A 26,864-nucleotide genomic window follows, 5' to 3' on the forward strand; every position below is an offset into this window, starting at 1 on the left:
TGGTGAATGGTTATACAAACCATGGTGCATCCGTAAAAGAGACTACTACTTAGCCATAAAATAAAATTGACAATTGACACATGCAATGACATGTATGACTCTGAGACATAATCATGTTGAGTGAAAGAAGCCAGTTCCAAATGGCTATATAATGAAAAATTTAATTTATTTGACATTCTAGAAAAGGCAAAACAATGGGATAGAGTTATATCAGTGGTTGTCAGGTAGTAGGAGTAGAGGGAGGATTTGTCTACAAAGAGGTACAAGGGTGTTTTGTGGGGTGATGAACCTGTTTCGTTTGTTGTTTTGATGAGGATTACATAATTCTATGCATTTATCAGAACTCATAGAAGTGATCGTAAAACTGTACTCTAAGAGTGAATCTCATTATATATGTAAATTGTATATCAATAAATGACTGAAAAAAGAAGTCAATAGATGGTTTATAAAATCTATAGATTAAAACCAACATATAAAATTAAAAATTGAGAAGTAGCAAAAATGTTAGCATAAAATATACATAATATCCTACTTCTTAATTTTCTAAGTATTATCCTTAGGGTAAAACATTTGATACGTGTAATTCATAAGGATTTTTCTCCTTTTTGTAGTGTTAGCAACTTTCATGTTTAAGAGACAATATTTATTTAAAAAACCCTTAATGTATCAGCATGTAAAGCTCTTGTATGTATTAGTGAGATTTTCAGTAAATATCTTTTAATGAATCATTTGCTGTATTCTGTTTTATCTGAACAATGTAAAGATGGCCGCATATAGTTTTCAAGGTTTATAATTTCAGATTAAGCATAAAACTGGGCGTGCTTTATTTTATGTGTTCACTCTCTGCCATTTTGAGAATGTATATCCATTTCTTTTGTTTCTACTATTTTATTCACGAAGCATAGCTTTAGTGGTTCATATGTAGAATCTTTTAGTTACATTTGTTACCTTGGGAAAAGCACTGTAGAAACTGGTTGGGCTTGTTAAATTTAATTCTTCAACTCTTGTAGTTGGTGATCCAGTGGTGTAACTTTCTCTAGGGAAAGAAAAATATGTTAAAGGATTAAAGCAATTAGTTAAGGATTAACAAGTTAAGGATTAAAGCAACTTGGATGTATTAGGGTATTTCAAGTCTTGTACAAAACTATATATCCCAATAATATTATAATAACAATTCAGTTGATCTTGGTGGTTTGGCCATTGAACAATTTTTCACCTATAGTTTTTGATGTAAAAGAGAGAGTAATCATCCTTAAAATGCATTTGATCAGTTCTCATGACTTTCCTACCATGGAAGTGAGGCTGACAATAAACAAGTGCTATAGACTGAATGTGCCCCAAGCTCATGTTGAAGCTTAATTCCCAATATGGTGGAGTCTTAATTCCCAAAGGTGGAGTCTTTAAGTACTATGCTCTCATAAATGGATTAATCCATTCATGGAGGAATGGGTTAATGGTCTAATGGGTTACCAGAGAGTGGTTCTGATGGCTTTATAAGGAGTGAGCACGTTAACTCTAGCTTATGCCATCCCCACCATCTGACACCCTGCATAACCACAGGACTCTGTGAAGAGTTCCCATCAAGAAAAAGGCCCTTACCAAATGTGCCCCTGTCAAGCTAGGGCTGAGTCGGGAGCTCACAGACCCCTCAAGCCCATTCACAGACTGGGTTACAAACCCTTCACATGCCAGGCTGGGTCACCAGACCCCTCACATGCAGGCCTATGAGCTAGGTAACCAGCAAACAGATCCTTGGAAGCCTTAGGTTGGAAAGCATGGCCACATGTGTGGCAGCCACACAAGGCAGTAAATGCCAGCCAAGCCATGGTGCCGTGCAGGTGCACCATTCCATGCACACACAACCTATTCACAGCAAATGTTTGACAAGATTCTGAACATCTGAGGGGCCCTGACCATTTTCTTATATTTTCCCACCAATCCACCCCTTCAGGGTCCCTCACCGTACAATCTACATGTTCAGAATCTTCCGCGATGCTCCCTTAGTGAGGATAAATGACCTTTACATCTACATATTACACATTCCATCCCAATCCCAAAAATCTTTAGCTTGTTGCAGCACCAACTCAAAAGTCCAAAGTCCAAAGTCTCATCTGAGACCGAAAGCAAAAGTCCTTCCAGCTGTGAACCTGTAAAGAGTCAAAAAAAAGTTTATCTACTTCCAAGATACAGTGGGACAGATATTGGGTACACATTCCCATTTCAGAAGGGAGGAATAGAAAGGAAAAACAGTCCCCAAACAAATCCAAAACCCAAACAGGGCAAACGTTAAGCACACTGGGGCACTCAGACCCCTAAAGGTTGGGCAACCTCGGTCCTACAGCTCCGCTAAGTGCAGACCGTTGAGCTGCCCTGGTGTCTGGAGCTTTTCCAGGCTGGCACTTCACATTGCCAGCAGCCCCATGGTTCTGGGCTCCTGGTGGCAGCCCCACCATCCTGGCTCCACTAGACATTTTTTCAGTGGGGGTTCTCTGTGGGAGCTCTGACCCCACTTTTCTGCTCCACATTGCTCCATAGATGACCTCTGTAGTGGCTCCACCCCTGCAGCAGGTCTCCGCCTGAGTTCCCGAACTTTTTCATACATCTTCCAAAATCCGGGTGGAGGCTGCCATGCCTCCACTGCTCTCACATACTGCTGGCCTACAAACTTAACACAACGTGAATGCCACCAAGGTTTTTGGCTTTTACTCTTTGGAGGTGCTGAGGCAGGATTGCTCTAGCCAGAGTGGCTGGGATGCAGGGAGCAGTTTGTCAAGGGCAGCTGTGCCCCAGGTCTATCCTCTGGAGAAACTGGGTTCTTCTAGGATGGGAGGGGTGCTCTCCCGAACTTCTCAAATGCCCTCAGGGCCTGTGATGGGTGGGGCACCCATCTAGACTTCTCAAATGCCTTTAGAGCTTTTTTCTCATTGTCCTGGTTCTTAGCATCTGGCTGCCTCACCACCAAGATAATATCTTTAGCAAACAGTTTATCTGCTTCACTCATGCATTTTTCTTCTGCTCTCCACTTCTCTACCACATGACCAGGCTGCAAATTTTCCAACTCTTTATGCTCTACTTCCCTTTTACATTCTGGCTTTTGAATTACTTCAATCAGCTCAGCTTACACTGGCTACTCACTCAGTCTCAGGCAGTTTTTTGCAGCTTTTTCCCACAGTTCAAACAGCTGCGTTTTCCCAGTCCATCACAGAGTGGCTGCCTTGCCTTTGTGCATATCTGTGGCTCTTTTGTAACTGCTGCCACCAAGACAGGTGTGTAGTAATGGAGACTAACTTTTCCACATTTTCACTAGGTGAAAACATACTTGAAATTCTGCAGGGGCACCCATCCTTGGGCCATCTGCCCATCTGCCTGTGGCACTCTTTTCTCATTCTTTTCTTGGGTTTATATGGCACCCTTCAAGCCATCAGGTTTAAGTGGCACCCTCCGAGCCTTTTGCCTTAAGACGAACACAACATGCATTTACTACATCGTCTCTAGAGCACATTGCACCATCCACCCCTAGGTCCCATAGCTGCAGTAGTCAGGGGCTGTCCCTGTTTCTCCTGCTTTACTGTCTCATTTTCTCGTTCATAGCAGGTCATGACTGGAGACACATGGTTTTCTGCAACTCACCACTGGGCTGGTTGTCTTCCCTGGTGTGAGAGGAAGGAGTGGCCAGTCGCTGCATGTCACCCTCCACGATAATCATCTGTGCTTCCAATGACTCTGCTTTCTGCTACAAATCTTGATCAGTTTGCAGTGTAGTGAGTAGCAGCTAGGCTCCGGTCAGCAGAAAAGTGGCCACAGGGCACTACATGCTCAAGGATAGCCACATTTCCTCCTTCTTCCAAGGGCTTTCAGCTCCTGTACCTGCTCAGAATCATGTCACAGACTATGCCAATTGTGGCAATCTGCTAATGTCAGAATCGTGCTGACTACACCAACTGTTGAGCTAGGGCTGGGTCTGGAGCTCACAAACCCCTCAAGCCCATTCACAGACTGGGTCATAAATACTTCACATGCCAGGCTGGGTCACCATACCTCTCACACACCAGGCTGGGTCACTAGACCCCTCACACGCAGGTCTGTGAGCTAGGTAACCGGCAAACAGATCCTTGGAAGCCATAGGTTGGAAAGCACAGTCACATGTGTGGCAGCCACCTGAGGCAGTAAATGCCAGCCAAGCCACAGCGCCATGCAGGTGCACCAATTCCACCCACACACAACCTATTCACAGCAAATGCTCAGCAAGGTTCTGAACATCTGAGTGACCCTGACCATTTTCCTATATTTTCCCAACAGCTCCCTGGACTTTGGACTTTCCAGCCTCTAAAACTGTAAGAAATAAATTTAATTTTCTTACTACCCAGTTTCAGGTATTATGTTATTAGCAACAGAAAACAGATGAATACAACAAGCTATGGTAATTTATTAATTTAATTGAGTATTTAAAATCCCATTATTAGTTTCTAGAACAACAAACCGAGTAGCTTAAACAACAGATTTATTGTCTCACAGTTCCAGAGGCTAGAAGTCCAAAATCCAGGTGTTGGCAGGGCAGGCTCCCTCTGAAGGCACCAGGGAAGGATCAGTAGCATGCCTTTCTCCTGGTCCCTTGGCTTGTGGTAGCAGAACTTCAGCCTTCACCTGGTGTTCTGCCTTTGTGCATGTCTGTGTCAAAATCTGCCCTTTTTATAAAGACATCAGTCATATTGGATTAGGGTCCCACTTTACTCCAGTATAAGCTCTTCTTACATAGTTGTATCTGCAAGGATCCTATTTCCAAATAAGGTCACATTCCAAGACACGGGGGGTTAGGTCCTCAACATATGTATTTTGTGGTGAACAAAATTCAATCCATAACACCTGTATTCACACATGTGAAGTGATGATGTCGGATGCCAGAGGCAGAAGCTTCAGCCAAGGCCAGCCACCTCTCTGACATATGATTTCCATAGCATGACCATAACAAAAAGGAAGAAATTCTAGAAGCAGATCTCCCCACTGTTTTTAGTGCTTAGAGGAGGCCTTCAAGCTTATTTTGTGGTCATATCTACTTAACAAGTAAGACACTTTGATTTTTGTCACTAACGATATTTTCCTATTTTTGTTTCTCTTTGAATAAAGCTGTTCTTGAAGCAGTTACAGAAACAGATCAGATCTTTATGATGAAAGATAAGTAGTCAATACTTAGGTTTCAACTTTTCTTTTGTTCCAGTAAAATGATGGAAAGGATGACTTTATACCTTTACAAAAGTATTCTGTAGCGAAATAGTTTGCTTTGTCCAAACACCTTGTCCTTCCATGCAGTTATTATTATTAACTCCTGATCATTAAATTTTTTCTCCTCTCGTTTTCACAGTATGTTGTAGACTTGGTCCTCGACTATATGGGTTTGATGAAAACACATAGGAAAGCTCACATGCTAGATGTAAAATGCCAACCAAACTTTTGCTCCCCTGCTCTTGGCATTTTTTAGGCAGTGTGCTTTATTTCACTTCTTTATTTCCCTTTGTTTTATTTATTCTTATATATAGTAGACATTATTTTTTCTCTTATTTTCTTTGCATATAGTATTTAGAAATGATGTTGTTCCTCTATTCATTTTTTTGTACTCAGAATAATTAATTTTTAAAAAATGTTTCTCCCATTTTCTCTCTGTGTATGTTGCAATTATCTTTCTGCACATCTTTCTTTTTCTTTCAGGCTTTTGAACTCAGCAAGTAAAACTGAACTCTGATTTGGTGACACTGTAACTTCACAGACAGGAATGATTACTCCCTATGTTAGATCAAAACTGAGGGTTCAGGGAAGACATTCTCAGAAGCTAAGCACGCAGAGAATCTTTTGCTGTTTCAGGTCTGGCCCTCAGGCAGCCAGAAAGTCACTGAAGGTCATTCAGCTGAAATAGAATCCTCCCTGGGGAGTCATTGCTCCTGACATTCAATTAGGTCCTTCAGGATGTCCACCCTGCAAAGGGAAGCTTTGTATTGCTTCCGTGTAAAACAGAAAAGGTAAATGAAAGCGGGCCCACTTGAGGATTTCAATGTTTTTAAACAAAGACCAAAATCAGTCTTTAGTCTCCTGGAGAATAAAACCCAGGCAGTTTTTAATTTGATATGGTGCCTAGTCCATTGTACTGTGAGCTTTCTCTAGAGACCAAATCAGACAATTAATTATTGATACTTGAATTTACATCCTTCTGGATCATTGAATTCCTCATTCATAAAGACTTGATAGGGAAATCTACTGTGGAGATAGATCTTTATTAAGGATCCTCCCCAGGTTATGTATATTGCTTTCTTTACCATGAAAGTGTTGATGAAGACTTCCTATAGCCATGAAGAAAACTCCTCTTACTGTCAAGAGGATTTTACTGAAGTGATCAAAGAAGAATAGTGGAACAGGTCTTCAAATTGTGCTCTTAGGAACACAATGGCTCTATGGAGATGTTTTAAAATGGTGAGATAGCCCAAGCAGCTCATTCATTACTTTATATGTACACACACACACACACACACACACACACACACACACACATCACATACTATTTTATTTAATGGGATTCTATATAAAATGTCACTTGGAAAAAATATTAACTGCTAAGAATATTTCAAACCACTTGGGTGGGGGAAGGGCAGGTGTCAGCAGAGTCCTGGTGCCAGCCATCCCATCACCAACTAAACAATCTCAGACAAGTCCCTTCAGCTTTTATTGCTGAAACGTTAGGTTCAGAAATGGGTCTGAGTTACTGAGGTTAATATAGATGAAAAAAGGAGATATGATGGCAATAATAAAAGTGTTTATATCATACATATACTGTAATATTTGGTTATTACAACAAAAAGCAAGTAGAAGCGAGTCTTCTCTAAAAGTAAGTCTTCTTCTAGACTTCTTTTAAAAATTTTCTTTTTTCTATGGAGAGATAGAGGTAGAGGGGGTAGGAGAAGAGGGGGACAGGGAGGAAGAAAGAGAAGTGGAGACGGAGGGAGAGAAAGTCTCAGAGAATTCTTTTTTTTAAAAAAAGAGAGTGAACTCTATGCCTTCCCAACTGGATTGGGAGTTCCTGAAACATTTTTTTTTTTAATCCTTTATTTTTTAATCATTTGCTGATTCCCCATATCTGGCACACTGTAAGCACAAATTCTTATTTAACGGGCACTTGAATAAATTGGTGAGTAAACAGATAGACTATCTTATCTCTAAGACTCTCTCATAGTTTGTATCTTGTTATGTCAAACCAGCCACCGACAACATGGCTAATGTGACAGTGAAAGAGCGACACTAGGAAAAATACAACTTTTTCCTTTCCTCTTAGAATGTTGAGATTTCTATTCTTGCTCTGTCCTGGATTCTGAGCAGCAATGACCTAATATATATGGGGTAGCAAGTAGGCCAGCAGATACCAACTACCCTTTCATCTTGAGTCATACAGGTGGGCTTTTTGTATTTTTGACATTTAGTGTAGTCTTTGTGACAATGCTCCTTCTCTAGCTTCCTACATAATATGTGGAACAAAATTCAGTACAGCAAAGTCTCACATGCACCTGATTCCTTGCTCCCTGTGATATGCAATAATAAAATGGATGAGGAAATTACCTCTTTTTACTATACGTAGGTGCAAAATTACAAATACAGATATAAAGAATGACACAAGCATGTAACTGCCAAAGAGATATACCCAGAGGCAGTATCAAAAACTTGTGGATGCATTTATATAATGTACATTATTGTATTTTCCATAGTTCTTGGCCAGTAGCACAAAGCCTCCCAAATATATATGTAACGTATGACAATATCATGAAAATTTAACTTTCCGTTGAATAATTATGTATTTAACAGAGCACTATGAATAAGGCAGATATATAACAATGTGGCAACATATGGGCCCTGTCCTCAAGAAGCTCACAATTCAATAGTGGGGGTTAAGATAAGAATACAAAAACTTGTAATTGAAGAAAAAGTGAAAAAAGTACAAATAATTTATATGGAGTTTGAAGAGCAGAAACTAGTTTATGTCGTTGAGATTCATGGAAAGGATAGTGTGTAAGATGGACATGAGGCACAGAATATTGATTGGTAAAGGAGGAGTAAAGGAGTTGAGGGAAGCAAAGCATGAAGAGAGCTGTGACAGAGGGAAAGCGTTCTATATTTTGGAGGAATTGTGAGTAGTTGAAAGCAATTGTAGCCTAAGGGACACAGGAAGTGGTGAAAAACGAAGTTAGGAAGACACTTGCAAAAGAACCTACAGATCAGGTGAAATATCCAGACTTTAATTAATTAATTAATTATTATTATTTTACAAAGCCCTGTGAGATTGGTAGGGTTAGGGTCACAATTCCCAGTTTATAGATGGAGTTCTCAAAGACAAGAATGCAGAATTAGTGTAATTGGAAATAAGAGCCACTGAAAGAGTTTGAGGAAAAGAAGAACTAGGTTTGGTGCTATGGTTTAAGAAATGTAGTCTGGCAGAAATTAGGCTAGAGAGAGATGAGAGACAAGAAACAAGTGGCACAGTCAATTTGGGTAATTGGAGAAGAGTTTAATCAAGAGACTGTTTTCAAAGGTGTGATCAGGTGGGAAAACCACAGTGGAAAGATAAAGCAGTTCCTTGAGCTAGTTAGAGCAGGAACCATCACCACCCTTATGTCTAAAGTGGTACAAGACAGAAGCATTAGCAGAACCTAGAAGGAGAGAATTGTGTTGCCAGTCCATGGCAACCTCAGGAAAAATGCCCCAATTTTATTCTTTTCCCTTCTTTTGATTTCTTGCTAAGGCGTCCATTGGCCAAGCACAACTGGGAAGCAGAGGGCAAGAGAGATGTTCATGTCATATATTTAGATCATCTCCCAGGACACAGAGCAGGGCATAAGAAAGCTGTCCTGTGCAGTTATGGACCAATGCAGGACACTTCAGGTGAGATACCTAGCAGAGAGTTGAAAATTGAAGATTTAGAGCACAGGGGGAATGTAGGGCTTGGGAGAAGGTTTGAATTCCTGAATCTATGAGATTTGGTGAGACCATGGGGAAAGAGAATATAAAGAAAGAAAAAATAAATTCCTAGGATAGAACTTTGAGAAAATGCTACATTTAGAAGGCAGAAAAACAGAGAGGAGACCACAAGTGTTACAGGGCACACTCAGCTCCTGGCTGAGGCTCCCCAAAATTGATACTGAACTCATGGGTCCAGCTGCCTGCTCCCAGACAAAAACAAACCAATCAAAAGTCAAATGTTGGTGAAAATGTAGGTCAGCTTTTATTCAGAAATATGGTGACCAGAGGAGAGAACTTGGGCTAATCCAGCTCTCCAGTAAACCTGAAGGAGAATGGCCAGGCTAAAGCCATCTCAAAGACTCAGGTTTACTGAGGGGTTTTTAAAGAGGGGGATGAGGGAATGGAATGTGGGAAGTGAAAAGTAGGAGGGAAGGGTTCATGAGCTTTGAGAGGTCTGTGTCTATGATGCAGGCACAAGATATTGCCAAAGCCTCATCTGGTTTCTGCTCCTGTCCTTATCTCAGGGTCTGGATAGTATGTGCAAGTCTGCAGCTTCAGGATGGCTGGAAAACAACTTTACTTTCATGTAAATAATGTCATCTTATTCCTTAACCAAGGTTCAAAATATCAAATAACCATGGGAATAGAGGGAATTCAGAGAAATGCATGCCAAGAAAAAAACTGTCTTTTAAAAATTTACCTGCCCCCTTTGTGGTTTTAGGTCCTAACATGGCTTCAGTCCTGCTCACACCAACACAAAAACAATAAGAATGAATGTGATATGACTTGTATCCCCCAAGTTTTATGTATTAGTAGCTTGATTCCCACTGTGACTGTTAAGAGGGTGGGAAATCCTATCATGGTAATTGAAAGGTAGAGCCTTGAAGGTCATGGGCATGGTTCTGAGGGCTTTAAAGAGAAGAGTGCAGGAGGAACTTTCTCTCTCTCTGTTCCACCATTTTCTGCCATGTGAGACCTCTGGGTTACTGTTGCCATCACCAAGACCCTCACCAGATGTGTTCCCTGAACTGTGGACTTCCCAGCCTAGCAAACTGTAAGCAATCGATTTTATTTTCTTTATAAATCACCCAGTTTCAGGCATTTATGTTATAAGCAACAGAAACAGACTAATACAGAATGGAAAAAAATAAACCTAGAAGCAAGTAATGTAGTGGCAATCAAAGGAATAGCTGGCATCAGGGAGGAGAAGGAAAAGATGAATAAGATAAAGAAACCCAAGGTAGAAAACATTTTGAAGAAGAGTTGGGGCAGAAACACTGTCACCAGCTCCTTGCCAATTTAGGGTAAGTAGTTGATTTTATCAGTGTCACCTTGAACTTGGACTTCGGTTATACCTGTGTTTCGAATTTGGGGAGATAAGAAAGAGAATAAAAATGACAGTGGTTACAGGGAAGGAAGTGAGATGAGGAGCAAATAATCATATTCTCACTTCTATTTACTGCTATTTTCTTCTCTTTCATATGTTTCTCCTCTTGCTCTGCTCTTCTTCTCCTTCACATTTACCGAGCATCTAGAATATAGCAGACAATTTATCTATTTAAAGAATTCCATTTATTTTTCAAAAAACCTCAGTGAGGTAGTTATTATCCTCATTTATATGAAAGAAAATTTCAGAGAGGTCATGAATCTTGCCCATGGCCATACATTTAAGAAGGAGTAGGCTCATGTTTAGAAGCAGCCCCTTCAGACTCTTAAGTTCTGCATTATTTTCACAGTATCAAGCACTGTGTTTGACACTTAGTAGTTATTCATCAGATTGTTGAAGAAGAAGTGAATGAGGTATGGCATCGAGACAGGCAACTTGGGTTCGAGTGCCAACTTTCCTATTATATACAATGTAACCTCTCTGTTAATAAAACTTGCTTCTAACTGCCCTGAGAATAATCGTGTCATTAAAACACTTTCCTTAAAGAAAGTTGCTGTATAAATATTAGACAAATCATGAATCTTTTCTATAATGCAAATTTTGGAGTGAAATTAAGTATCTTTTTTGTAAGGTCCTTAGAGTAAAATATCATTATCATGTCATTTTTACTGATTTTTGCCCCAAGAAAATGGATGACATAATTCTAGATGTTTTATGATGTGCCATATTCATTTTTCAGTTTATAGTTTATAAATCAAGATATTGCCAGTTACTCACAATGTGATCACAGTAAGTTGTTGTGAAAACAGTGACATTGAAGAGTTCAGGCCAGAAGATAAAGCAGAATCTTGTGAAAATGAGAAATGATGGCAGCCCTCTGACTAATGCCCTCCTCAACAGAAAAACGAAAGCACCCACCGTCTATTCTAGTTGTGGTTAAAAAATTAGAACTGAGCAGTCTGGTGTGCTCTTAAAATGTTTGCCTTAAGCAGGAAACATTCACATTTTGTTTTTTTCTAGCGTCTCTACCAACACAAATAACACTTAGCCTTCCATTCATGAACTTTTGCTATCCTGATAGGAGAACATCATTTGTCTACCATGTAATATTAGTTATGCTTTTATATGCTTTTTTTCTTTTTTTGGTATAAAATGCATTGGAATTATAGAAATTGTTGGATAAATATCATGATCATCTTTTAAAATTTGCTGTTCAGTCAGTATAGATTTTCTCATGTTTTCTCTTTACTCTATTTCTCTTTAGTAAATTCCTTTATTTCTGTATAATTCTACATAGTGCTGTCCTTAGACTATGTGGGGCATACTGTACATAATATCTACTTACACTTGTAAAGTAGAAAGGTGGCACATTTTATTATTATCATGGCACAATCAGACAAATGATATCCAGAAATGTTAATTGATTTGTTTAACATTGAATAAATGAGAAATTGACAGAGTCATAGACCCAGTGTCAAAATAACAAATTCAGTGCCCTAGAATAAACCAGTTAATCAGACCAGGACTGTGCTCACAGGGCTGTATTCCCTCATTGTGGAAATAAAATAATGTCCATATCCACCTTTGGATATACCAATACATGTGTTAAAATTGACATGGCTATGAAGTTGAAAAGTCTGAGATCTTCTAGGTCTCTAATCTTATTTTTTTGCTCATTTACAGACACTCTCAAAGTTGGATTTTAATTTCCTTTTGTTTCTTATATTGCAGATCTCCTACTAGCTTTAAAGAAGCTTCTTCAGGTGAAGGATGAGGTAATTATTATATATTACTAAAAGTAAAGAATTCAACATTATAAGTGCTGTAATCAACCAACTTATTTATTCAGTAAAAATAATTTTTAAAGAATTCGTGTTGGGATATTTTATCTTCAGAATCTATAATTAATTGGTATAGTGCCCAACACAGGCATGGTAAACTGAGTGGTTATTTGAGATCCAGACAATAGGCAAATCCAATCCCCAAAATGTAAAAATAGACTGTAAGATGAGCATAGGGATATCACTATTATTTCTTGGTAAGACAATATCATTTTTTTTTCATATATCAAACTCTATATATGTACAAATGAATCAAATTAAAAAGTGAATGATCAAGACAATTTGTACCAACTTACATTCCTTCTGATGGTTCCAATTTAACCAGACCATTTTTAGCATTGCATTTTTTTATCCTTGACAATTTTATAAGCAAAAATTATCAAAGGTTGAACATTTAATCATATTTTTGTTGGCTATGTTTTATGAGTCTGGAATTCATTAAAGTGAAATGATTATGTGAAAAAAAGTGAATGATTGTCATCTGTCATGCATTATTAGAAAACAACAATTACCTCCTTGTTTGAAGCTGTTATTTGTTATATTAAAAAAGCAAATGCCTAGTATGTCCAGTTGTTTCATTGGGCACTGGAATTCAATTAATGGTACTAGTCCCTATGAACTAACAAGCTATGAAGCTTTTGTAGAAAAGATGTGACCCAGTGTAGCTTTTGATAGAAAAGAGACTTAATTGTTAAGTAAATGGTCAATAAAAACTAAGAGATATTTGATTTGATCATCACATTTTGGGCACAGGTGCTGATGGTCAGCTCTGTGGCCTATGCATATGTTTAATCAATAAAAAAATAAATAAATAAAAAAGCTCCTCCCCAAACCTTATAGATATTTGTAAATTTATCTGAAAAGTTCTTACTTTTGACATGAAGTAGAAACAGATACTAGCTTGGGAAGAAAGAGTCATAGGTTAGTTAGTAATTACTTGTGAAAGCTCAGGCTAGGTAGGCTCTGAACTTCTCTGGGCTTCAGTTTTCCAATCTGCAAAGTAAGAGGTTGAGCCAGATTTCTAAAATCCAATTTCACTGTAAAATACCATATTGGGTTATGTTTTCATTTGAAGTCAGTGATGTTGGACATTTTGATAATGCAAGAAACACCGTTGTTTCATGTCTGATAATGAATCAGAAACACAGTCTGGGGTGGGGGTGAGGGTATCTTGATTAGATTCATGAGATAACCATGTCTTGGGAAAGAAGAATGTTGTTTAAACATGTGAAGAAAGTCAACAAACCATAGTAGTCTAGTACTTTCAGCAACTAAGTATGTGACAGCTCCTGAGAAAAGTGAAAATACTTTTCCAAGTAAGATCCCTGGAACAACATGAATTAAAGTTACTTTCATAGAATGAAGCTTCCATAAATTTAAAAAAAAATTCTGTTTTTTGTTGATATTGAACTATTTCCTGAGAGTATTACCTGTATGAATGTTTTAACTCTGCTACCTGATATGTAAACTCCTGGAAAGCCAAGACAGAATCAAACACAACTTTGTATTTTGTATGATAAATACATTTTCTACTGCCCTCTTCATAGCAGATGCTCAATAAGTGCTATTGGATTAATGATGCTAATATAAGCAAATTATTGTTGGGATGTAGTATGAAGAACCATGGGATAATATTATCGTTAAGCTCAACCATAAACTGATAACTATAAGCTCAGTCTGTCTTCTCCAAAGATCAGCAGTTTAAATCAGATTTTGGAAATTTGGAAAAGGTATAGAGAAAAAGAGGAATGATTTCAACTTTGAAGGAACAATCTTGGGAGAAAAGGCTCTAGGTAGTGGCCTTACTTACCTGAAAAACAAAGTTATTTGAAGAAGTAAGGAGAGGCTACATGCAATTTTGTATAAAGGTGTGCCAATAGCACCTTCTTTTATAAGGTTAGACAAAGATAAAATTTGGTTTATGTTAAATATTTTTTATAAATATTTGTTTCACATCATATGTTAATTAGATTAGTCTGAAAACATCTCACTAAAATAATGTGCTTTCAGTTTATGACATATTTTTATACATATTACTTTGTTCTCATTTGATTCACACAAATATCCAGAGAGGCAGGTAGATTAAATATTATTATTTTTATTTCATGAAAAAGAAATCTGTATCTCAGAGAGGTTTAGCACTTTTCCCAGGAACTTGTGATTAGTAAGTAGCAGTTGGCGCCAGAGCTCAGGTTTTCTGGTTTCTACTGTAGTATCCTTTACAATAGGCCACATTGCCGGAGAGATAGAAATAAAGTCACTTCCTGCCTAAAAATTCTAGGTTCTCAAACAATATGTAATGTGCCCTTCATACACAAATATATCCGAATTGGACTTTTAAAAAATGTTTTATTTTAATTTAATTTTTTAAAATTCAATTTTATATTTATTTTTGTGGGAACAGTGTGTTTCAGTACATGCATATCTTGCACGATGATTCACTTAGGGTAGATAGCATAGTTTTGTCCCCATTAATTCACTCCTTATTCCCCCTGCCCTACCACCCCCAGTCTCTGGTAACCATTATTCTATTCTCTACTTTTTAAAAAATTTTAAACACACAAATATTCATATCTTCATTGCAAACTGAACTCTTAAAAATGAATTAGAAAAATCTAAGCTGAAATTTGGTGAAGGACATGAACAGATAAGTCACATACCCAAAGAAATACATGTGGTTATTAGTATCTTTTAGGATCTGGTTGTGGGCAGAGCAGGGCTGTCCCAGCCCCCATCTTTCAGGATCCTGGGTGTGGAGCTGGCTCCATTGCTGGCCTGGATGTGCAGTGGTGGCAGGGGCGGGGCTGGGGGGCCCATGCCAAAACACAAGATTCCTGACCTTGCTCCAGCTGAGAGATCACAGCAGGTTTGGGAAATTGGAATCCTCCTAGATAAAGCAAATTCTCATAATTATTCAGTGTCACATTCCTGTAGAGGTCCTTCTGAGCAGAGATCAGATGCATCCATTTCTTCTGGGTGAAATATACAGCTATGTCTTCAAACATCACCAGCTCCTGGCAATAGTTTTTCAGTGGTACCTCTTTCTGTGCCCTGTCTTCTGGGCAATTTACACAATCCAAGGCAGATGCAGGGGAAGCAGATACTCTCTTTTGCAGGACCCAAGAAAAGGGAATGACATTTTCAGGCTGGATGACTATGGGCCAATGTTGGATAACTGGTGAATCCAAAGTTGATGCCAAAATCTTCTCATGTGTCAAGCTCTTCCCTTCCTGGGCACTGAATAGAGCCTGCCTGATGGCCTCAGTTTCTTCACTGACTTTTGAGTCCTGACTTCCTGGCAGTGGGGCCTAAGGAGCCTGAAGGCCCTCAGGTGAGATTGAAGGAACTACTACCCAACCCAGTGCTTGCAGATGCAGATGAAATGGGCTTTTGGATCATATCTGGTTAGTATTAGTAATATCTTATATTTGTATTAACACACTAAGGATACAAAACAAATTTAAAGCCATGATTATGAGTTTTCTTTGTCTGAATCCATTTCCCTAGAATTCACTTGATTCTGAATTTTCAAGGATAAAATTGTGACAATAGTCCACATTACTATGCTGATGGGTTAATTCCCTCTTTCTGCCTTTAAATGCTTTAAATTATAAAGGAAAGGTCCTTTCTCTTCCTGGTGTGCCTTCTTACTTCAAAAGAGGAGGCAGGAGTCCTGAAAGAGGTGGCTGGGTTGCATAGCATGAGCTGTCTGAGCAAGTTGGAAGCAATAGCTCAGGCTTCAATGGACACCAAACGGAATTAACAAGAAACAGATAAAAGCTATAGACAATAATTATATTTTGTCAGAAGGATCTGTAGAAGCAGACTTCTCCTGAAGTTAGCATCAAAAGAGAAGGAAATGGCCCCAAATGTAATTTTCTCCTGTATTATTTTTTTGTTGCCACATTAGTGAGTAGAAGAATTTAAGTACACAAAAAAATTTAGCTGGTGGGTCAATGAAAACCACCTTATAATCTCAAAGGAGGGGTGATATAGATGGATTTTCCCCCTTTCTAATTATGAAATAATCCTTGAGTGGCATCTTATTGAAATAATTAACGTAAGTAAAAAATTCAATGAATACTCATGCAGTTCTTCCCATGTACAAAGCACTGATTGGGTGTTCCAGTCCTGTCTCCAAAGAGTTTGTAGTCTAGTGGAGCATGCACATAATAAAGAGCGATAAGAAATGGTAGAAAATGACAAGCTTTATGAGGGGAGTGCAGGAAAGAAAAGATGGGGGATCAGAAGCAAGAAAGATGATTTCTAGTTGGAAGAAATCAAGGAGAGCTTCTTAGAGGATTTAAATTTTGGCTAGGTTTGAAAGTTCATACAGATTTAAATATGTGGAAATGTTGGAGGCATTATTAAAATATTCTGTATGGAGAAAACAGTATGAGAAAAGGTTACAGTGTGTGGTGAAACATTATAGAAGTGTCACAGATCATACAGAGTTCAGTTTGACCAGAGCACAGGGCCTGTGCAGATTATTGGGAAAGTAAGATTGGAAAGGTCAGCTGGAGGCCAAAAGGAATTTGGATTTTATCCTGCGGGAAAGCACTGGAGGTTCTTGAGCTGGGAATGAAATGATCAGATTTGTGCTTCTGGAAGATTAAGCTGGCAGTGAATTATAAGGTGTTCTAAAGGGAGAAGAGGCTGGGATGTGGGAATTCCAGTTAAGAGGTTATTGCAGTCACCTAGAAAAGTGATAACAAAGGTTTGGGTTAGGAGAGGTAGAAGGAATGGAGATAAGTGGATGAGTTAAAATATGCTGTTCGTCTATTCAATTAGGATGTATTGAATACCTTTGCTCTGCTAGGTTTTGAAATAATATTGGTGAACAAAATAGAAATAGTCATTACCTTCATAAAGCTTATAATATAGTAGTGAGAAGAGAAATTATTTAAATAATCTCATAACTGTGTAACTGCAAACTCAAATGCACTATGTAGGGAACACACTTGATGCTAGAAGAATATGTAGTGGAGAATCTGACCCAGGCTTGTGGAGATAAGGAAGGCTTCCCTGAGGAAGGAACATTTGATATGAAATCAGAATGGGTAAGAATTAAATATAAAATACAGGGAGGGAGATATGAAATAGTATTGTAGGCAGGAGGACCAGCATGTTCAAAAGCCATTAGGGGAGAGAGAACTTGCTGTTAAGGTCAAGCAACTTGTAGGAGATCAGTGAAGTTGGGGCAGAAGAAATGAGAGAGAGAGGGAGATATGAAGAGAGCGAGGCAGTCAGTAGGGGCGAAATCATTCATAGTCTCATAGGTCAGACTGAGCCTTCTTTAGTCTAAGCAATGGATTGAAAGCAGGAGAAAGATGGTTGTTATTTAAACAGATTACTTTCACATATGTATAGAGAATGATCTTGCAACAGACAAAATTTGGTCTGGGGAGACCAATTAAGAGGCTATTGAAGTAGTCCAGTTATGAGGTGATAAGTAGCTTGAACTATATTAGTTGCAGGGGAGGAAGGAGAAGTAAATTATGTAAGACTTACTGATAGACTGAGTATGGGGTTAGAGAGAATGACTCCTTTGGTATTTTTGTTGATTCATGAAACCATTTAAAAAATCAGGGGGAAACTATAATTTTGGTTTTGAGAAAACTGAACTTAAATCGCCTTTGAGACACCTAAATGGAGAAATCTCGTAGGCAGCTGGATCTACAGGTCTGGAGCTAGAACCAAACTGAGAACCATCAAATGGATTATAACATGGGCAAGATAAAATCACCCGGCAGATCTACAAATGTATAATACCCAAAGAAAAGAAGGACTAAATGTGACACTTAAATATATCAATATTTAATGGCCAACTAGGTGAGAATGAGCTAGTAAAGTTAGAAAAGGAAGAGCTGGAGACTGCTGTAGGGAAATTAAGTGAGGGGCCCCATGGAAGTAAAGGAAAGAGAATATTTCAAAAAGGAAGGAATGGTAAGTACTGTTGGTGAAGTGCTGAGTGGTCAAGTGAGAGGAGCACTGAAAATATCCATTGGGTTTAGTTACTCAGATGTCATTGGTGACCTTACAGTGAGACAATTTGGTGGCATATTTGGGCCACAATGGAGCAAAGTCAAATTGCACAGTAAGTAGTGAGCAGAGAATCCTTAGGAGAAATTTAAATATGAAGGAGATGAGATAGGGTGGTAGCTAGAAGGAGAAATGGAATAGAGTGATTTTAAAAAATAGCTACCTCCTTCAGAAAATAATTTGAGTCACTTTGTGATAAATGTGCTATAATGTTTAAACATAAAAAAGTAAAATCTTGTAAAAGCAAAGTAAACCGATAGTCTGTTCATGAGAAATAACTTGATATAATTGAAGATTAAATTTTATTCTGGACATCCTGGAAACCAATGCAAATGAAAGGCTGTGGATCATATAAGCCTCACTATCTAATAGCAGTAATAAGAATAGCTAATATTAATGAGTGATTTCTATTACACATGTTGTATTTTATTTAGCACTCATTAAAGCCCAATGAAGTAATTACTATTATACATTTTATTTCCCAAATGAGAACACCTGGGCTGAAGAGGGTAGGTAGCTTGGCTAAGATCACCAAAGTAATAAGTGGCATAGGGATGCTTAGAATGACCAGTCACTCTGGCTCAGAGCCCACACTCTTTCACAACAATGCTACACTGCTTTCATTTATGCTACTTCTTCCAGGAAGACAAAGTTCCTTCCACTATCAAACTCTAAAAAGAATTGGTCATATAAGATCTCATATGGGGGGTAGTGAACAATATGATGGAGAATGTCTGTAAGCTTTAACCCATTGCATTAGCCATTTTTGTTTGTTTGTTTATTTCAGTGAATGTCCAGGTCCAGGTAGGATGGAACCTTTAACAGCTATTTCCTGGTTCCTACCGGATCATATTGTAACAGCTGCAGCATCCGTAAGGGAGCTTTTCTAGTTTCTGCTTCTCACTCTCAACTTGAAAGCCCTCACTCACCTGTTTTGTAAGATTTCAATCCTTTTCTCCTATAAAATGTTTTCCTCTGCTGAGCTTCTTAGAATTGTTTAGTTATTGAGATGGTCAGAATGTCTTTTTTCTTTTCCTTCCTTCCTTCCTTCCTTCCTTCCTTCCTTCCTTCCTTCCTTCCTTCCTTCCTTCCTTCCTTCCTTCCTTCCTTCCTTCCTTCCTTCCTTCCTTCCTTCCTTCCTTCCTTCCTTCCTTCCTTAATTGTAAAAGTAGTATGTATTCATTATATAAAATTTGGGGAATTCAAAGAAATGTAAAAAAGAAATCAAAGATACTGTAATCCCTTCACTCCTTTGTAGTCACTGGTAATGTCAAACGTTCTTACTGTCTTTGATAGATTTACATATGTTTAACATGTATCTTTTGATTTAGGCTCTGTGCTAGATACTTTGTATCAATATTTACACAAATTATATAGTACTATAAAAATGTTTTGTAAGATGCTTTCTTTGCTTGCATATTTTGAATAATTTCTGGTAGCATTAAATATTTCTCTACCATGCATTTTAAAACAGCTGAGGAATAGTTCATCAGGAGGGTAAATATTCTGTTTACCCAGTTCTACATTGTTGGGCATCCAGGTTTTCTTCCCATTGTTCTGATGATTATAGAAAATACTGCTCTGAACAACTTGTACCTAAATCTCTGTGCGTAGGTCTGATATTCTTTTCTTAGAAAAATTCCAAGAAGTTAAATTGCTGTGTTAAAAGGAATTAAAGAATTTAATCTGCTCACTTAGAAAAACTGGCTTTTCTCCAGAGTATTATATCTTAGATTAGATGTGATTACCTGTAGTAAATAGCACAGTGCTTTGCACTTAGTAGTTGCCCAATAAAAAAGTATTACTCTAATTAGCAAACCGTAATTTATCATTGAGCTTAGTCACAGGGGATACCATTATCAAATAGAAATTTTCAAAAAATGATGTTTTTACTAATACTTCCCTATTTTTAAAATGGTATTCCCATTTGATAATAATAATGAGAAATACTTTTTGGAACTTTTTAACTTGGCAGGCACTGAACTAAGAATTTTTGTGTAGCTTGTCATTAATCTTTACATTGGCACTGTTATTATACTCATTTTACAGATGATGAAATTGAGACTGGAAGGTATTATGTGCTATGTCCAAAGCTACATAGATTGTAGGTGGCAGAGCTGGGCTTCAAAGCAGATAGTCTAATGCCAGAGTCTGTCCATGTCATCACTGCTCTGTGAGAGAGAAGGAAAATAATGTGAATGTGACAATAATTTGTGATTCTATTTCTTATTAACTAAAAACTTAATGCTGACCTGAAAGTTAGGAGTGACAATTTATCTGGAAAGTGTCAAGAAATAATTTTTCTGTATGTTTTCCTTTCTCTTTTTGTAAAAAAAATCCACCCTTTTATTCTTCTTCCATTATGACTATCAAAATTTATTCTTATGAATGGATCTCATAAATTTTTTATTCCAGGTTCAATGGGTTTGCAATTGCATTTTAATAGGATCCAGCATTTAAATGCACCCATGTATATGTGATTATGGCATTTTAAATCTTAGCAAGCTGGTGGGGTAAGGAAATTTGGTGAGCAGAAGAGCCTTTCTGAAAGGACACTAAATAGGCAGCCATGCACATTGTCTACTCAGAACACCAGCCTTGAACACTTGTCTCTTATTTTTTTCTCTCTCTCTGTCTCCTTTCCTCTTTCCCTGACTTCTTCTCTCAGCTATTTCTCAAAAGCAATTTAGAGAAAGTATCTTTAGGAAAGAAATAAAAATGAATGCATCAATGCTTTTGGAAGCAAGCAAAGTGATTGAAAAATGATGTTTATATTCATTACTTTCTGTTCCTGCAAGCTTTTGGATTTTGACTTCCGGACTTTTGATCCACAGGAAGAGTATTGCGGTAGGCTGATGCAAGTGAGGAATAATGAAGACAGACAACAACAATGGGAGGGCAGGGGTGAAGCAGCTACAAATACCAGGAATCTTCACAGTGTGTAGGTTTTAACACTCTGCTGGCACCTTGTGCTTCATATGGAGACTATCCTTAATGAAAGGTTCCTCTTGAATTAAAGGGGATTGTTTAAGAAAATGATGGATGTACAAGATTTCTTCCCTCCTGCTAGTGTGAAACTGATTGATTTTAAAGCTTTTGCCATGGTTGTTATTTCAAGAAGAAAAAAGTATGTGTAAGAGTGGAAATTATTCAAGGACATCATCTTTCTTGATTTTCGATTTTTTCCTCCAAGTAGACAGAGGAAAATTTTGTGACATTGGAAGATATGCAAGTAAATACATTTATACTTACTGAATTTTTATATAGTGGCCCTTGTAATGTCAAGAAACATTTGAGGAACATCCAAACCAATTTTTGACTTCTAGTATAACCAACTACCCAACCAACTGGAGAACCCAATGTGTTTCACTGAACAGAGGGGCAAGTTGACAGTGTTTAAATGTTATCTGTAACAGGTTTCTAACTAAAAATTGTAGACAAATTAGCAGTTTACTCTGCAGTTATTAGATTAGGCTCTGCAATAACATAAGTCTCATGGTATGTTTATGAACACACATTAAGAGTTTAGTATTCTGGGTTATGTTTTGAGACCATGGATCTGAGTTAGTTGGCCCAGGCAATCACTGATTTTCGGTGAAGGAAGGTGGTTGTTAAAGAGAGACAGAATTAAATTCTTGTTTCTGTTCTTTATGAGGGTTCCATGTTCCATTTACAGCCCCATTTTTGTACATTAGTTTTCAGAATGTGATTAGAGGAGCTAACGTGGAAGTAAGACTTGGAAGTGACTGAAGGAAGCTTCAGCTCCATAACAGATGAACTAAGAAATAAAGTTTTTTCGGTTCCAACTCTATAGTGTTCATACTCTCCTTTTGAACAACTGTGTTCACTTTTGAAGAATTTAAAAGGAGTGAAGTGACAGGTGTCTCTGAAATATGGATGGTAAAATTTGCTGTTATATCCTGTGTAAGTGATCTGCCAGTTTGATTCCAAATGGTTTGTAAGGTCATCTTCTACACACTCTCCTCTCCCAAACCTATAATTACAACTGCCCTAAAGAAGTACTCCATTCTCAATCTCACTATCATGGTGGGGCTGGGATTGATGATCAGTTTTCAGAAAATTGTGAGGTCATATGTGAAACTTAGAGTCAAGAAGTATTTTTAGTTCTCTGATATGGCCTTGTTGGGTGGTCCTGGGAAAATTTGTGAAGAATCTTGAAGTTTGAAGGAAACAAAACTTCCAGAACACGGTATTTGTGTGCAAAACAAATGAACAAAAAACCATGGTGTAAACAAAAAGTGCAAAATGGTGTAGAAACACAGATCTTCCAAGTTCATTTAGGTTGTTTGGGCCTCCTCTGCTGATGAGTCCACAGAGCCTCAACCCCTGTCCCGTGTCCCAGTCTGGACAGGCGGAAATACGTTTGTAAATTCATGGCAAGCGAAGGCAAAAGGAGGGAGCCATCTGGTGTGGGAGGTACAAGCTGGTTAACTCTATCAGGAAGCAGGTGGCTGAGCTGCAGGAGGTTTACAGGCTGAGAACCAGAGAAAGTGCAGACTTCATTGGAATGATGGACTCTGAGATATCAAAATAAGAGAAAAAATCTGATTGCACTAGGAGGAAGAATTTCAGAAGGAGAGACTGCTCCTTTTGCTCTGTTTTCACTTTGGCTAGCATTCAATTCCATTCTGCAAGCATTTGTTGAGTGCCTACCACATATGAGACATTCTGTCTTGTGGGAAATAAATAGGAAATGTCATGGAAGAGAAGGAAGAGTAATTCTTTAGGGAAGAAACAATTCTAATGGGCATGATGCCTCATAACTCCCTAAATATCTGTGAGACCACGGCAGGCACTGGGCGGAATCACTCTGAAGCTGTGCTGCTTCTCTAGGAGGTAGCAATGTAAATACAGAACTCAGATAAAACTAACACTTTGATCTGTTTTAGGAAGAGGAACATTCCCTATATTTTAAACACAGCTGTGTTCTCTCAGGTATCAACTATCTGACTCTGTCTCTCTAGCACATACACACACACTCTTTCTCAAATAGGATTTGTTTTAACCATTTAAACTTTTGTTACTGTAGGCTTGTAAAAAGCAAGGTTACAATAATAAGCACAGAACAAATATAGAAAATTTGTAAATTTATAGTTTTTATGTAAATATAGAAAAAATAATTGGAATGGACAATCTCTTTATATAATGAATGAAGAAGTCAAAGCTCAGAAAAATTAAGTAGGTTGCCCAAGGTCATACAACTCATTAGAGATGAAATTGGGAAAAAAAAATTTGTTCACATTCCCTTTAACCTAGAGATTATAATTATGACAACATGGTACTTCTTGAATATGAGAAAATAAAATACAGTTTATTGGAAAATGTGAATGAGCTCCATCTCCCATCTTCTTTTTTGGGGTATTATCTGGGAAATTCAACAAATTCCTTTCTTACCTGCATTATTGCCCATTTGCTACTCATATGCTTCTAATAAATCCATCACAATTTTTGAAAATATGAGTGGTCTTTAGTCAATGAAACTAGCTTTTTTGTTTGTAAGTTGTTTGACTTTTTACTAAAAGATTTTTTGATTATTTTAAAAATTAGCTATTTATTCATAGCTAAGCAAATAAATACAGAAATAAACATATCTGAAATAAATAAATAAATCTGAATGTACATTTTGGCTGAGGCTGGAACACCAGGATTATTGCAGGCTAATGTGAAAATACCTTGTGGTAGATTAACTTTGTGCAATATTCTCCCCAAATATAGCATCATTCCTCAGCCCTAAATCACTTAATTACTAGGCTATCCCATTCAATGAATTATACTTACTGTCACTGGGAAGTGCTACTTTAAAGGAAATCAGAAAGAACCACAGTATTTTTATTATGTTTCTCAGGAACTCTGTTCAAATCTAGAATTCCATAGTGTAGAATCTTCAAAAAACGTTTTTTAGTAATTTATGTATGGTGAGCTGGAGGGAAATATAGAGGAAATATTTTTGATGTGACAGAGAGAATGTTAATACTTGGTTTTGAGGATGAGTATGAGATATATATTTTTTCTTATAAGAGTTTTATCTGGAAAAAAGTGACAGAAAAGCTGAGAGGATGCAATCAATGTTTCAGTAAAGATTTAATTAATTATAACTTAGAAAAGATCTGCTCTTGCTTTGTATTTTATTAATAATTCGTTCTTACAAAGACCTTAGAAGAAACAATCCTTTCTGGCAATACATTGGGTAGCTGTAATGCTATGAAGACACTGTCTTCCTGATGGGCTGTAAATAGTCTATAGGGCCCTGGTGAAAATCACCTAATTTGTTTCTGCTGCCAAACCCTTCAGGTGTTCTTGCTGTGCACACTATAATTTTGCTTTGGGTCTACCAACTAGAGGTTAGAATTCTCTTATACATAGGTACTTTTATACTAGAGTTAAAGTTAACAATCCTTTGAAATATCCTCTGTACTTCTCTGACAGCTAACATTCATTGAATGCTTGAATATGAAAAATCAAAATACCTTATAGCATAATATCATTTATAATCCTCACAACAACCTAGATGGTGGCTACTTTTATTATCTCTGTTTTACAGTTGAGAAACCTGATGCTCAGAGAGGTGAAGTTAATTGCCAAGGTCACCGAACCAGTAAGTGGGAAAATTGAGACTTGAGTCCAGTTCCATTACACTCAGAGATTATGTTCTCTGTCACTGTCTTCTGGTGCTGCAACATAGATTCAGACTATTTCGGTCCACTCTTTGACTAGTGACTGGTCTCTGTTTTCAGTGGGACTCATAAACATGGATGTTAAGTAGTAGAAGGAAGATAAAATTTCACACAAGCATTATAAGAGACTTGGAGGTCATCAAATGACTTGCTAAAAGCTAGCGAACAGACCAGTAACGTTAGCATCTTTTGGGGGCTTATTAAAAATGCAGACTCTCTGTCCCATCCCAGAGCCCCTCAATCAGAATCTAGCTTGAGGGCTTACATACAACATGGACCAAAGATCCCTAGACATCTCAAGGAAGATCTCTCAGTGCTGCAGGGGCCTGATGGATTCACACTGTCCCCTTCAAATGGAGAAACTCAGGTTTGAGTTTTCTTTACTTTCATCTTGATTTTTTGCTAAATCTGAGACTCCCATACTTCATTTGAAGAATAAATGTTGCTGCTTAAATAAAAACAGAAAATCATGAATCTGTACCTGATTATGAGGTTTATACATGGTGAAAGTGATGTTCAATTAATGACTTGCCAAAAGCAGATGGTTGGCAGATCTTAAACTGGAACCTCAAACTCAGCTTTCCTGCCTTTTTGATTAAAAATATTTGAGCAGTGTGTTATATAGGAATGAAGAATGATTTTATACTCAAGAGGCCAAGGTTCTACTCATGGATCTGTCTAGAATCAGCTGGATGACCTACAGTAATCAATTTAATTTCTCTGTGACTTATATAGCTAGTATGAATCTGGCCCCCACATCATGGGCACGAGGTGTGACAATCAGCTTTGTATCTCATGAATATTCATAGCCAATTTAAAAAATGAGAATAGTAGTATATATAATCTTTGTTTCATTCTAGCTTTTATATTTGATGATATAAATATTGTCACTAAATTTTAAAACGTCTTATTTTTAGAACAAAGTTAAAAGTAATATGAAAATAGTACCATGGTAAAAAGAAATTAAGTGTAGCAGAAGGGTCTAAAGAAAAATTAAGTGACTCTCTTCTCTCCTGTTCTCACCCCGCGCCCATGCCACGCAAGCAAACATTAGTGGTTACTAGTTTTCACTTCTTCCAGTGATTACCATTCAAATAGTATATTTGTGGCTATCATTCTAGATTTACTTCGAGACAACATGGATGCTCTTTATAAAAAATGAAGAATCTTTATCTTTTCCCTTCCAAGCATGCATCTCTTATTTCTTTCTATTTCTTATAGAGCTATACAAGACTTCCCATAGTGTGTTGAATCAGTAGGATTGATGAAAGGTATTTTTGCTTTGTTCTTGATCCTTAAAAGGGATGCAAATGAAGTTTCTTCTTTAAATAGCCTTTAAAAAAAATCCCAGCTTTATTTATGTATAATAGACATGTAATATTTTATGTGCGTAATTTGATAAATTTTGACATATGTATGCATTTGTGAAACCATCACCACAATCAATAATAATAAATATATCCTTTATTAACTACCAAAAGCTTCCTTACACCCCTTTGTAATTTTTCACTCTCACACCTCTGTGGTCCCTCTCTCTCTTTCCCCAACCCCACCCCATGTCCAGGCAACCACTAATCTGATTTCTGTAACAATACATTGGTTTGCATTTCTTAAACTTTTATATAGATGAAGTTATATACTATGCACTATTTCATATTATTTTGCTCAACATATTTAAAGATTCATTCATGTTGTTGCAAGTATCAATAGTTCATTTTTTAAAACACTGCTTAGTATTCCATCGTATGGATGTATCCCGATTTGTTTATCTATTCATCTTTAGACATTTGGGTTGTTTCCAGGTTTTAGTTATTGCCAACATAACTGTTAAGAATATTAGTGTACAATTCTTTACAATGACCTATATTTTTATTTCTCTTGGATAAATACCTATGAATAGTATGATGG

The sequence above is a fragment of the Cynocephalus volans genome, chromosome 5, assembly GCF_027409185.1.
Source record: "Cynocephalus volans isolate mCynVol1 chromosome 5, mCynVol1.pri, whole genome shotgun sequence".
Taxonomy (NCBI): Eukaryota; Metazoa; Chordata; class Mammalia; order Dermoptera; family Cynocephalidae; genus Cynocephalus; species Cynocephalus volans.